The following is a 14,324-nucleotide window of genomic DNA, read 5'->3' as shown; positions in this document are numbered from 1 at the left end:
GTGTTTCACTGTGTATCACAGGTCCCTCTGTGCCTGAGACTGGGATGTGAGCACCCTCCTTAGAGCAAGGCAGGAATCCACTGCCAGGAACCATTGTGAGACGGATCCAACCAGCCCTGCTGTACCCACCATGCAGAGCCTCTTTGGGGTGTCCTGTCCAACCAGGCCAGGTCTCCTGGTGGCATCATGAAATGCCCATCAGCTCCTCTCTGGCCACCACAGAGCTTTGGCTTGAGAAGATGTTCAGGATGTTGACAAAGAGTGGGTCTTATCTACCAAAACCTGGCAATGCAGCCTCGTCTGTCCTCCATGGAGAGTGCAGCCCTCCGTGCTCGACTGGCTGAGGACCATTTTCCTCTGGCTCCAACAGGAAAACCAGCACAGGTGACCTCCCTGGCACCAGCACAGGTGACCTCACTGGTGGTTTCAGGTTCCTGATTTGTTTAGTCAGCTTCCAATGCCTTCATACTTTCTCAGGAACTGCTGCCAAGGCTGTGCTTGGTTTGTTTGTATCATCAGGCTCTGCGGGGCCAGGCTCTCCTCCCCACATCTGGTACCAGGTTTGAGCAGCTTGCTCCCCTCATCACTAAACTTAAGTTGATGATACAGTGCCCAGTAATTTTTTTGTTTGTTTGTTTGCTCTTTAAGCTTTCTTGGCAAAAATACCAACAGGATCTGTTATCAGGTGCAGCTATCCTGCACTGCTGGACACATGCCAGGGATGCAGAAGCAGATCTCACAGGGATTATGGTTCACTCTGCTATTGTCTTCTTCTTCACAGCTCAGAAATTCCACAGTTGAAAATTAAGGGCTACCAGAAGTTATTTCTCTGACATCCCACAGAACTGAGATCCTTCAGCTGCACCAGGCAGAGAGATGCCCTTGATGTCTGAATGATGCTTAATGGTGCTCTCTGCATCCCCTGTCTCAATTTCTGTGCCCTCCTTGTTCCAAGAGGCACCTACAAATCTCTCTGTTGTTGTTGGGCTCCAAAGGTCACAATTCATCTGTCGATACAAATTGTGTGTAGCTTTGCTGAAATTGATAATTGTGGTTCCCAGCTCTTTTGCATGATGTCTAATCAATTGCATTATTGTAAAAGAAGGTAGATTAAGCTACCAGGTCTGTATCAGACTATCAGATCACAGTTGTGCCTGGTGTGAGAGGCAGGAAACAAACCATCAGTCCCACCAGAAGTGCACATATGAATTATGCAACTCTTGTGTGAGTTGTCACATCTGTGAGCACGGGGACCGTGAGACAACAGCCCTGTGGTAACAACTGACAGCTGAGGGGAGGAAGATCTTCCTTTGTGTGTGCACTGCTGAATAATTCAAAGACAAGATAAACAGCACCTATAGATGCATCTTTTCTTCATTTCACAGTAATGAGTCAAGATACTCTAATATGTGCATTTCAGATCCTTTTAGGCACCCATCAAGCCACCAGTTACTAAAAGATAAGGGGGATAAGACAAATTCTATACATCAGTTGTTTTCTGTTGTTGAGTTTTGGATATGCTAGTGTTTCTTTCAGAATTCCAAGAGTTAGGAAATTAGATCATATAATTCTTGCAAAGTTAACCTTAGATAGTGATATTGAGTGTCAACAGACTGTGCTCACATCTCAAGGATCATTGTAATTCCAGGAGCTGGGAGATGAGAAGGCAATAAAAAATTTGATACAGGGTAAGCTCTTCTTCCTTTTTAATGGGAAAATATTTCAGCCATGGTGATGTAGTTGACAAAGGTTTGGTTTAGCATAAAAGAAAAAGGAGCAGGAAAGAGATTGAAATACATAAAGGAAATAAAAAACCTAATCAATAAGTAGTCACAAAAGCATGAAAAACTTCTCCTATAGTGTTTTCAACTTAAAATGTAGAACATGCACATGCATCCCCCAGTCTGCTCAATATTGTTTCTAAAGAATAAACAATCCGTATATTTGTTGGGGTAACACAATTTTCTATTTCCTGGAATAACTCCCCGCAAACATGAGCTTGACCCCTCTATTAAACTAATGAACTCTTGCCTGTGTATGGAGGGTGATGCCAGGGATGGATGGTTACAGAAAAGTCAAATTTGGATATTAGACACGCATGTCCCTAGCAGAAGTTGTGGTTTTCTCCTCATGTGGATTAAAAAGCCACTGATAGTGTTCAGAGTTGCTAATTTAGGCCTTTCTGATTGCAAGTTCCAGGCAACTCCGTGTTTTTCTTCATCATATAATTCTAGGAATGGTGGTTTCCTGAGGAAAACAAGCTCATAAGGCTTTGGAGCTCTCTCTCTCTCCTGGTTTCTGTGCATGCAGGTTTGGCAAACCAGCACAGAACATAATAAGAATGAAGTTCAATCTGTAGTGGTTTTACACCCTATGTTTTTAAGGGTCTGCAATCATTTTCCTGAAAACATATGAACAGAAATCCTTGTATAGATCTTTCCTCCATCTCTACAATGGTATACAGGTAATTTGGGGAGTTCCAGCCATGACTATAGTAGCAGTAGCAAAAGTTTGTTAGCTTCAGTCATGTTTTTTTCTTATGAATTTTAAAAACCATGGTCCTGCTCTTCCAGTGAGATCCATTTGCGCATAGATCTCATTGAAGGCCCAGGACCTGCATTTAATATGATTTCATTCTGTATCTAATCACACTCCCATTTTACATAAAATGAAGGTGCGAAGTTGGTTCAAGGTCACCAATCTATTTATTAATAATAATATTTATAAGTATCCTCAAAATTCAATTCAATAGGAATTTGAACTCCTCAAAAATGCAAAGATCTGGAGAGTTTATCCCCTGAAAAATTGGATGGTATAGTGAATGATGAGGTATGAAGTTGTATCTGTAATTTAAGAACTGGCAGTTATTTGCAGTGTAGTGATTTTTGCCCCCTCTATGACCATACCTTTTAAATTCAAGTGTCTCATAATACAGACAAGCAAAATCAAACAGGCAGGTGGTTCAAACAGAATCTGTAGAAAGGGCAGCAGTAACATATAGATCTTTTTGAAAATATTCAGTCTATAGAACTGGGATTTTAAAGAGAGAGACTGGCAAGAGAATCAAGGTCATCTGATATGCAGAGGAAAAAACGTCAACCTGAGGGTAGCATCTTCTAGAACAAAATCTACATTTCCAGAGAACTTCCTTGAACTGAAACAAGCTGCAAGATGAGCTCATTTCTTAAAATATTAATAGTAAACTTGGGTGAGACATTCTTATTACGCTTTCACTGCTGCAAATTCATTAAATTGCAATGATAATAAATCTTGAGAGATTAAGTTTATAGCAGAATATCAGATGGTTGTTTCTGGGTTTTCTAAGACCCCGAGATTGGTTTGGCATGCAGCTGAACCATCATTTATCTTTGCTGACAGCCCAGTTTTCATTCCCAGCCTTTGTGCTGCTGTGCACCAAATGACACTGTCCAGTTGGGGGTATTTTTAGTCTGCTCTGTAGCAGATGCAGGCTGGCACATCCCTGCCTCTCCAGTGATGTGGGTCACATTCCCAGCAGGAGCCACACCAAGAGAGGAGGAAGGAAACCATTGCAGAAATGGGAGTGGTGCAAAGCCCAAGCCTCAGAGCTCTGCTTTAGTGGGTCAGCTGCCAAGAACTGCGTGTGAGTAGTGCTTTAAAGCTGTCTTTGCTTCCCTTCAGGGACTCCACTTGCAATTGAAATATCACACGTGGGGAATTTGCCAGAGCTTTGAATTAATATGCACATGACCAGAACAGTTAAAGTCACCTCCTGTTTGGTGCTGAGAATTCCTCATCCTCAGATATGTATTCTATTCACTGCAGCAGTGAGGGACATTTGGAGAAGTGAGTGTAGAATAAGGAATATATTCCAAGAGTTTAGTTGTGCTGCCTTTTAAATGTGCATATTTAAATTTAAATGTTAAATTAAGCTGTGGAGATCAGGCCCTATGACAGCAAAAAAAATATTTTTCCAGAAACCAAAGTAACTGAAATGTCTGTATTAAAGCATTCCCATTGTGAAAAATACCTCTAATCTGGAAAGATGTAACATTTAATCTCAATAGCATGTTATAAGACCTTTACTCTCTATTGTATAGTATATGTGCAAAATCAGTATGTTGTGTAATATGTATATAATTATAATGATTAATATTTAATTAATGCTAGTACAACAAATAATAAAGATAAACATTACTTCCAAAAGTAATAGTTAAAGGAAGTGAGGTAATTCAATTAACAACAGAATGAATTCCCCATTGTTTTCAGCAGAACCCCACTTCCCTGGCTGATGGAGTCACCTTATGAGAACGAGACCAGGACAGCTGGATCACAGACCTGCAAACCAGGCTTGGGCAAGGTTGAACTTGTGCTTTTACTGTGAATGTAGGCTGAAAGTACATGTATTTTAACAACTTTGCTATCCTTCTACATGAAAGAAAGATCTGCTTGCTTTCTCTTTAGACGAGTCCTTCTCCTGCAGGTTTGTCCTGTTCTTGTGTCACCACTAATGCACTTAGGACTAAATAAGCTCCCTGGCTGTTGCATCATGAGCAGAATTATTGCTTGCACTTCCTGAATTTATCTTCATTTTCATATTGAAGTCAGCAGTAATAGCTTTTAATATTAAATGGGCCAGGCTGACAACTAGTAAATTGAAACAGCAAACAAAATGTGATATAAAAATCAGAGGAGTCAGCATTGCTTTTTTCCCAAACACTTGAAATAAGAGTAAAAAACTTATTTCAGCTTCACTGCTTGTAAAGGAGAAGAAACACTGGGGGTTGCAAGAGAAGTTTCTGTGTTGTGGCTAAAAACACCTCAGAAGGAGCTCACCTGTCATGAGCCCCCAAGCTGATAAAAACAGGAGCAGGTTCCCAGTACTAAAGCGATTTCAGTATTTATTATAACAAAAAGAAAGGCCTGAAGAGAGGGGGCCCGGGCTGAGCAGGAGCAATTCCCATCAGGGATGGGCCAAGCAGGAGCAATTCCCATCAGGGATGGAGCAGCGCCAGTGCTGGGGCTGCTCAGCAGCAATGGCCCCCATGTCCCAGGGGAACAGCACAGCTTCCCTGGGTCACATGCCCTTTTTTATCCTGTTTTTTGTCCCTTTGGGTTGGTTTCTGTTTGGATCCTTCATTTGCATGAAGGTTTAATGTGCTTGATTGACCATGACAGTTCTGTCCAGGCTGACTCGTGGTGCACTCACTGAGGTGTGTCATGGTAGGGGGACACCGTATGGGTAAATGAAGGTGGTATAGGATGTAATCTTATCCCCCAAAGAGTTGCAGCTGGAGCAATTACTAAAGATTAGGAGCAGGCCTGATCTTAACAGGCCACACCTGTACCCAATAAGAACAATGGTATAAAAGAGTGGATTGGTGGGAACTGGAGTCAGATGGCTGCTGCAAGGACTAAGAGGTGTCAGTGCTTGGAGGAGTTGCCTATGTGAAGCATTGAGGAGGTATGAACCTCTGGCAACATGGAATCCTTGCATTATAATGATATAGAACTCCTGATATATAAGACAATATGTTATGGTACCTTGAGTACTGTATTTCTCATAACTCCCCTTTTACATATAACAACCAAACTAACAGTAGATGCATAACGACTATCAACTATTTTACCACAGTTTTTAGCAATTGGCAGGGGTTTCACAGTGCCACGCTCTGCTTACAGAGCTCCCAGGCAGCAGTGGGCACAGCCCTGGGGTGCTCAGAGTGCCACTGAGGGAATCCTGGCCACCCCCAACACCGTGGACAGCAGGGTGGGGGCACTCTCCCGTGCCCAGGGGGTAGCCAGGCTGATCCCCAGGGGTACCAAAGGCAGCCAGGCTGATCCCCATCTCCAGAGGTACCAAAGCAGCCAGGTTGATCCCTATCCCTGGGGGTACAGAGGGCAGCCAGGCTGATCCCTGGGGTATGGAAGGACAGAAGGACAGCCAGGCTGATCCCCGGGGTACAGAAGGACAGCCAGGCTGATCGCCTGCAGCAGAGGAGATGCTGGGACAGCGGTGGAAGATGAAGGGGCCGACTCTTAGCAGGGGTTAATCCAAGGAGCTCCCGGGAGCCCCTGCACCTCAGGGGGCTCCTGCTGAGAGCCCGGGAGAGGTGCAAACCTAACGTAGATAACATTTACTGACCAATAAGGAAACTCAAGGGATGGATACTGGGAAATGTGGGGTAACACTTGGGGGGCTGACCCCTGGCCTCTGGCTAATCACTCGATGTCCTGGACTGAAAGTTCTAGATGGAGGGGATGGGATGCTGAGTGACTGAGAGACTGACAGGGCGGCGATTTGGGGATTTCTCAGCAAAGGAAGGGATTACACAGGTAGAGGGAGGGGATACACTCTGGGGTCAACCATTTGGGGAAAATAAGGGGATACAAAGACAAAGCCATTATAAAACATAAAACCACACTACAACAGGAAAGGGCATTCCCACCCAGTTGGGCACCTGACACCATGCACTCAGCCTGGTGTGGCACTTGGGGGACACCTGGAGCTCTGTGTGGTTTTATTTTTGCCAGGTTTTTATGGCAAAGGGAATGCTCCTGGGCTCTCTGCAGTCCCTGTGTGGAGAGTGTCACCTGCAGGTGCTGGCTCAGCCGTCCCAGCCACCGGGATCACAGCGCTTCCAGCTGGGCTCCTCTGGCAGTGGCAGTGCCACAGCTGCCAAGTGACGGTGGAATTTTAGCCTTTAGTCACACATACATACCTGAAGGGCATTGTGCCCTCAAATAAGTGTTCTTGACCACCACTGAAAGCTCTGCCTTCTGTAGCAGTGTTATTGAAAATTCGTGGGTGTTCAAAAGAGTACTTTCTGATATAATGGTAAATTATACATTAATCTCCTACACAATGGTTAAAATCCATTGTGTAAAGAGGAATTGTACCCAAAATGAATGTATTCGTGGGCTACCAAAACTGACTCATATATGGTAGCCAGTATTTGTTTCATCTAACAAAAAATAGCAGTCTTTGTTAGAAAAAAAGACATTTTAGAAACTCTATTACTTGGTAACTTTAGCAAAACAATAATTAACTGAAAAGATTTTATTCTGTGCTAATAGAAGCAACTTATTACACAATTTGTAAACTCAGGAAAAGCATCTCCTAAAATAACCCTTCCAACTTTCTCAAGTGTAGGGTTCTACTGCTGGGTTTGCCTCCCATGATCCTACAAACAGTGGCACCTGTGCTCCTCCCCAAGGAATACAGGGTTTAACTACACATGCATCTTAGCAGAGATGAGACCCAAATGTGGCAAAAAGGAAATTGCCCTCATCTTACAAAGCTTGATTAAAGCTTTAGGCATAGAGCTTTTTAAATGACAAATGCTCAATGAAATAATATTATGTCTTTATACTCCAGAGCACTATTAATCTGAGGTTCTAGGACTTTGAGAAATGTTAATTAACTCATTACCATTCACATAAAGTGTTACCATTACATTCATTTTGTGGGCTGATAACCAAAGCATGGAATTATTATATTTTTCAGAAAGGATGAGATTGGGGTTCTCTTCCATGTGTATTCCTTATCAGGTATTTACAGAGATTTAACTGTTCATGCAGTACTGAACTCCATGGATCTTCAATTAAGTCAGCCCAAAAGGAACAGCAACAATTTGGAGAGAGATGGAACAACTTCAGCAGGACCCAAAGAAGGATGTTTCTGCAGCCTTGAGCTTCATGTTGGGTATTTGGGAGCCCAAATTTGATAGCTATGAAGCTAGGCAGTGTTCTTAGGTTTGAAGAAGTTGCATGCTCTGGGAAATAACAGAGACCCTTTTGTCTGTTCTGCAGAAATGTAAAGGTTTGCATCACTTTAAGTAATTTTTTTTTTCCCCAGGAAGCTGCCTGCTCTTATAATTGAGGGTAAATAATATGTAAATCAGGAAGCCACTGTTTGGTCCATTGAGTTGCATCTCAGGCTTGCTGCAACCTGTTTGTGGTTTCAGTATAAGAAAGAACAGGATCACTGCAAAACACAGCTCACCACAACAACGTGCAGTACAGAATTTGCTCACCTGGTGCACACACAGCCTCCTGCTTTGTTTCCAATGGAAGCCCCCAGCAGATAATTTGGGGGAAGATGTAGAAGCCCCATATGTAAAGAATAATCTGCTGTATGCATTAGATCTCAGCCTTAAATCTGTTTGCATGGCAAAAACATGACCATGGCATTTTCATATACTTCCCACAAGTTTTTAGTCAAAGAAATGACTGCTCTCCAGTCCCACAGGTAACAATTTAGCCACTGAAACTCTTCTGAATCTTGTGAAACTGTTGGTATCAATGATTTTTCTTAAGAATGAGCTTTGTAATATAATTACATGTTTATGTTATTATTGTTATTTTTTCATTTCACAACAAATTTTGCTTTGTTTCCTGTTATAAGACAGCAAGGACTGAGGTTCAAGATCTACCTTTCCTGTAATATGCTGCAATTTTTATGGCTTTTTTTTTTTTTTTTTTTTAATCAAAGTCTTTTATACTTGATTCATTTTTAGGGTAAAAACCACACATCTTTCACTTTGCCTTTTGCCTTGCCCAGGTCATTCTTCTTATCTTTTTATTAATTTCACCTATCCTTCAAGTATCCTTTATTGAGGTCATTACCACTCATATCATTACACTTCCTTCCATATAAAAATACTGATTTATCTAACATTCTTCAACTTCTTAATTATAATTTTTTTATGCACATGAATATTTGTTTACTTGTTTTGATCACACCTAAACATGACTTCAGTCTGCTCTCAAAGTTAGGACCCTTTATAAGAATGAATCATACAAGTAACTCATCTTCTTGCCTTCCATAGCTCAATGCTTTGTACTTAACAAATTTGAGTTTTGTATGCCATCAGCCTGCCCAGATGATGCCCAACTGGGTCTCTTGAAATTCTTTCTAGGCCTCTCTAACCCTCACATAAATAACCTGTCATCTACAGATTTTGCTGCTCCCTTGTCAAATGTTGCTCTTTTCTAAATCAGTGATAAATAGACTGAATCACAGAAAGCTATTATTTTATTCAGTACAATTGCTGGTATAATTCCAATATAAAAAAATCTGTAGTTTGACAATTTTATGTCTCTCTGAAAGTTAGCCTGTTTTCTACCTGTGTTTTACTCTTCAGTAGCCATTACCTTTTTTTAGAATGGCAAGTAATTAAAACATGGTGGTTTAAAGCTCACTTCTACTCTGGCTCCCTTTTCCAGAGATAAGACTATCTATAATAAAGAGAAACTGATAGGAAATACCTCTATTATACAGAATCAGATTTTCCCCCCCACAATTGTAGAATTTATGTTCTTAGCCTGCCTGTGTTACATGGGATTTGGCCCACATAATGATTTCTTTAAAGGAGAAAGATTTTTGAGCAGTCTTGGGAATCTGGGGAGGTCCCAGCTGACCGATGCCACAAGGTGTGGGATGCCCCTGTGGTCAGTTGGGGTCCTCTGTCCTGGCTTTGCCCCCCTAAGCCTCCCAAGCACCCCAACTTCCTTGCCAGTGTGGCAGTACAAAAAGTAGAAAAGATCTCTGTGTAAGCTCGGCAATAACAAAACCAAAAGCATTTTAATATTAACTCTATGTTCAGCACAAATTCAATACATAGCCCTGTTCTGCAAAAAAATTAACTCTGCCCCAGCTGAAACCAGCACAATGTCGTACTAAAAAAATATAGTTTCACACTTCAGAAACTGAGTTTTATATATAAAAAAAAAAAATCTCATGCTTTGGATAAATCTCTAGTGTTTTAAGAGTGACATCTTTCAAAAATGTTTATTATTAAGAGAATCCCCAGTGAAACCACGGCTCTCCCGTTACCTGCCGTGGGTAACGAGACGGACCGCCCTGATGGCACCCAGAAGCACCATCGCGTGTGTAAACAGCGACAGCGGGGCAGTTCGGAATTCCTTTTCAGGATGGTTTGGCAGCTCCTGGGCCGGGAAGGACCAGGCGGGCCCCACACGCGGGTGGCGAATTCTCGGTGCGGTACCGCCATCTCTCGGCACCGCTCCGCGCAGCAGCGCAGCGCGCCCGCATCCTGCGCTCGGCATCCTGTTCATCGCATTCCGCGCTCCGCATCCCGCACTTCTCATCCCGCATCCTGCGCTCGGCATCCTGTTCGCCGCATTCCGCGCTCCGCATCCCGCACTCTGCATCCCGCCCTCCGCATCCCGCATTTTGAATCCCGCCCTCCGCATCTCGCACTCTGCATCCCGCCCTCCGCATCCCACCCTCCGCATCCCGCGCTGGACATTCCCGCACTTCTCATCCCGCATCCTGCACTCTGCATCCCGCATTCCTCATCCCTCACTCCGCATCCCGCCCTCCGCATCCCGCGCTGGACATTCCCGCACTCCGCATCCCGCACTCCGCATCCCGCACTTCTCATCCCGCATCCTGCACTCTGCATCCCGCATTCCTCATCCCTCACTCTGCATCCCGCACTTCACATCCCGCACTCTGCATCCCATGCTCCGCCCTCCGCATCCCGCGCTGGGCATTCCCGCACTCCGCGCTCCCGCAGCCCGCTCACGGCGCTCCCGAGCTCCCCCGCAGTCCCGCTGGATGCGGTTCCCGCCGGCTGCTCCCGGGAGGACTCGCCCTGCGCTGCCGGGGCTCCCGCCCTGCTCGCACTGCTCACGCCCTCCTCTACACCAGGGCAAAGCCTGCGGGCACCCGGCAGGGCTGTAACAGGAGTATTTAAGAATCCCCCACCCCTCCGAGGGGAAAGTAGAGAGTGTAATCTGCAGAACTTCTCTGCGGTTTCCAAACCTGTAAAACCTGTGATAGATAAACAGCGCATTAAAAGCACAGCTCTACTTTCTAGCCGAGACATGTTTACCTATCACGAATCTAATCGACAGCTGTAGTTTTAAGTACAAAAGATGTGGTGCAAGACCTGGGATTGGGTGTGTGGAGTCCCAGTCCCAGTGACTTACCAGGAACCATGCAGAGGTTCACTTTCTCAGCACTGCCACACGGAACTGCTCTGCAGCAAGTGTCAGGAGTGCCAAGGATCTGTACAGCGAATTCAAAGTCCTGGAGGTGCTGAACTCTGCACAAGATCCACCAATATCCATGTTTCCTAAACCTGGACACACCAAAACATTCTGTTATCTAATGAATCAAAAGTCCTTATGAGGACTATATGAACCACACAGTTACTAGAACCATTAATTTCAATAGAAAAGCAATACAGACAGAATTAGAATGGGAGCCTTGCCAAAGTAAGCACCACCTGTGATTGCTCTCCTGACCACCTAGAAAGCTTTAAAAAGTATTCTGCAAAGACAAGCCCAGGAACAAAAATGACAACGTGGATGTAATGGAGACATTGATCTTACAGTACTTGGCATTTTCCACACACAAATCACCTCGTGCCCAAAGGAAACAGGTAACTGCTGTTCTCTGTTCTGTACAAGACCGGCATTACTTTTCCCCTTGTGAGTTTCCTCCGCTGTTGTAGGTACCAGGTATCCTTTTCTTTCCCCCCTCATGTTGTCTAACTCATTAACCAAGCACAGTTAAATTCAGAGCAATTTCTTCTGTCTGTGCTTAGCATAAAGTTTGCTCTCTCTGTGCCACATCTGAAGAGGAGTTGGTATCTGAACATCAGTGTGGGAAAAAAAGATTACCTCTCCTTGACAAACATCCCACCCTTAGGAAAATGCAGGACATTTTATCAGAAATACTCAAAAATGTAGGCATAGACAGCAGCTCAAGTATTTCTGAGTTAGTGCAGTGACACAGACCCCTGACCTCAGGCTGTGCTTTTGCCCCACAGCTGCTCCAACCCCTCCAAAGTGCTCTCAGTGAGCCCCAGTCCACCCAATTCCCCAGGCTGGAATTGCCCACCCAGGTTTGTCCCAGAGCTAAAAACAAAAGCTGATGGCTGTGAAGCACTCTGCAAATCTGGGTCCTTTTTTGTCTTTGAAACCAGGAACTGGACTTGAGTGTTTAATCCCTTTTTTATTGTCTGTCCTCAGGAAAATCCGTTCTACTACTTTTTACGAGGCCGTGGAAGTATTTTGTTCCATTACTGGTAGAAGAAAGCAGGATTCAAGACTGTAGTTTTGTTTGCTTTCATATAATAAGTTAGTACAATGGATTTAAATGGAAGTGGAATTATATATGAAAATTTTTTATCATGCCAGAAAATTTCAATTAGGGGAAATTAGCCACTTGGTTCTTTCTGATAAATTAATCATAGAGATTATCTATTAAACGTGGTACTTAACCTTTCTGGCATAAGTGCCTGAGGCAGTAGTATTTAGGCTCTCCACATTAATTTGGAAATATTAATTTCTAGGCAGCTGTCTTCCAAAATGGAATTTTCACTTGTCTTTTTTTAAAGTAGGTCATTGTGCAGCTGTTGTTAAAGAGGCTGGCATTTGTGGAATGGTAAATCCACCATTGTACCCTATCAGCCACAAAATTGATCTCCATCAATTACAGAATATCCTTTACTAAAATGCCCTTTCTCAGCCCCAAAGGATGTCATCCCTCACTGTGGTAGCCTTTGGCCTTTTCTGGAATGGGAATGTGTTTCAGTGGGTTATCCTGCAGCAGCTGAGGCACCACTGTGTTCACACTCTCTGCCTGCCATGAGATAAGGGCTTACCTTGACTCCATATTATCACTTCTATCTACGTTAGAGCTGCCTTAAAATGAATCCTGAGGGAAATGAGTATGACAGCTCTCAGCTGGTTCACCTGCTGAACACCCAGTCCAAACCTTCCACAGTAAAATCAACTGGTGCTTTCACTGGGGACAGGCCATGCTGTCCCTGTGGTGCTCAGCTGGTGCACAGCTTATGGAGAGACAAACCTTGTCCTCTGCTCCTTCAGGACCTTGGCCTTCTTATCTTCCTCATATGTCATAAAATTTGCATAGTCTGCTGCAGGAATAGTTTGAATTCTAGAACTCTCTGCATTCTAGAGAAAAAAAGAGAGGAAGTAGGAAGGTGCTGGAACCAAAGGATTCCGTGGAAAGCAATCTAAGGAAAGAAAATATGAATGGCAGACAATTTATATAATTTAAGGTTAATGAAATGAGAAAGAATATCTCAAAATCTTAGAATAAAATGTTACAAAAGGAAGACAATGGAATATACATTATGTGAGCAGCAGGCACATTAGCAATGGGTAACCAAATCAGTGTTCTAGAAGACAGAATTGGTAGCCAGACTACCAAACCTGTGGTTGTGATGTCACAGTCAGTTTGTCCCTACTGTTAACTAGAATCAATAGATTATCAGTTACCTTATTGATTACCTGAACCTATAAGTTCTTGCACAGATACAATTAAGCATAAGAATGCTTGTAGACTTGGAATTTAAAGTTTAAAAAATCCTGCTTATTTTGGGATTGAGTCAGATAAACTTGAAGATCTTTGAGATTTAAAAGATGGAGGATTTTGAGATAATTCAAACAGTGCAAGAACTATGATAAAATAAGACAGGGAAAGGGAAACAAAATTGAGACCTGTCTCTCAGTCAAACAGGAATGAACTGAAATTCAGACTTGGACTGAGATACAGTTGAGCAGCTGTGCTGCACAAGGCCATGGGATTCATATTTTGTGTGAAAAGGCAAGATAATCATTTCAATAATAACAATTCTTGTGATCAGAGCAGTAAGAAGCTAATGTGGCTCTGTAGTTTGGAAAGAAAGTGGAAAAGTGAGGTGGCCATAAAACAGAAGTATAGTAATGAATGAGGATTTAAGAATATTCAAAAGACCTTTTAGCAGGTCTTGTGACCTGACTGTGAAATCCTGAACATTAAGAGAGTAACAGCTCAGACACCATCCAAATTTCACAGTGAAAGGCAGGATGGGAATTGCCAGTTTTGAAATAATAAAGGTGGAAAAGTTGGTGCAAAATTGAGACATTATCATCAATTAAAAAATGACAGGGTAGCTGGGAGGAGCTGCAGGAGAAGTGACTGTTAGTGTGTAAACATGGCAGGCCTTTGGCTGATCAGAAGAAAGAGGTGAAGGTGCTCTGAGAACAATGCCTACTGCTAATAACAGCAGAGAAGCTTGGGAAAATGTGTGTATGAGACCCCTGGATTTGATAGAGATGTGCTAAGAACACTTTAATGAATTCTGCTTCCCCTGATTTGAGGGAAATCTGACAGGTGAGTCAGGAGTTTCACGGCTGAATATCAAATGCTGTCAGTAATATTAACATTTTTAAAAAGGGTATTTGTTCTCTCCCTGTGACTAATAGGAGATATTTATTAAGCCAAAGAACTTTACATCACAGGTTACAACTTGGTTACAGTTTCTGACTGATAAGGAGTCTGTGATTATTCAGGGTTGTTT

This window comes from Melospiza georgiana, chromosome 14, assembly GCF_028018845.1.
Source record: "Melospiza georgiana isolate bMelGeo1 chromosome 14, bMelGeo1.pri, whole genome shotgun sequence".
NCBI lineage: Eukaryota > Metazoa > Chordata > Aves > Passeriformes > Passerellidae > Melospiza > Melospiza georgiana.
This window is presented reverse-complemented; position numbering follows the sequence as displayed.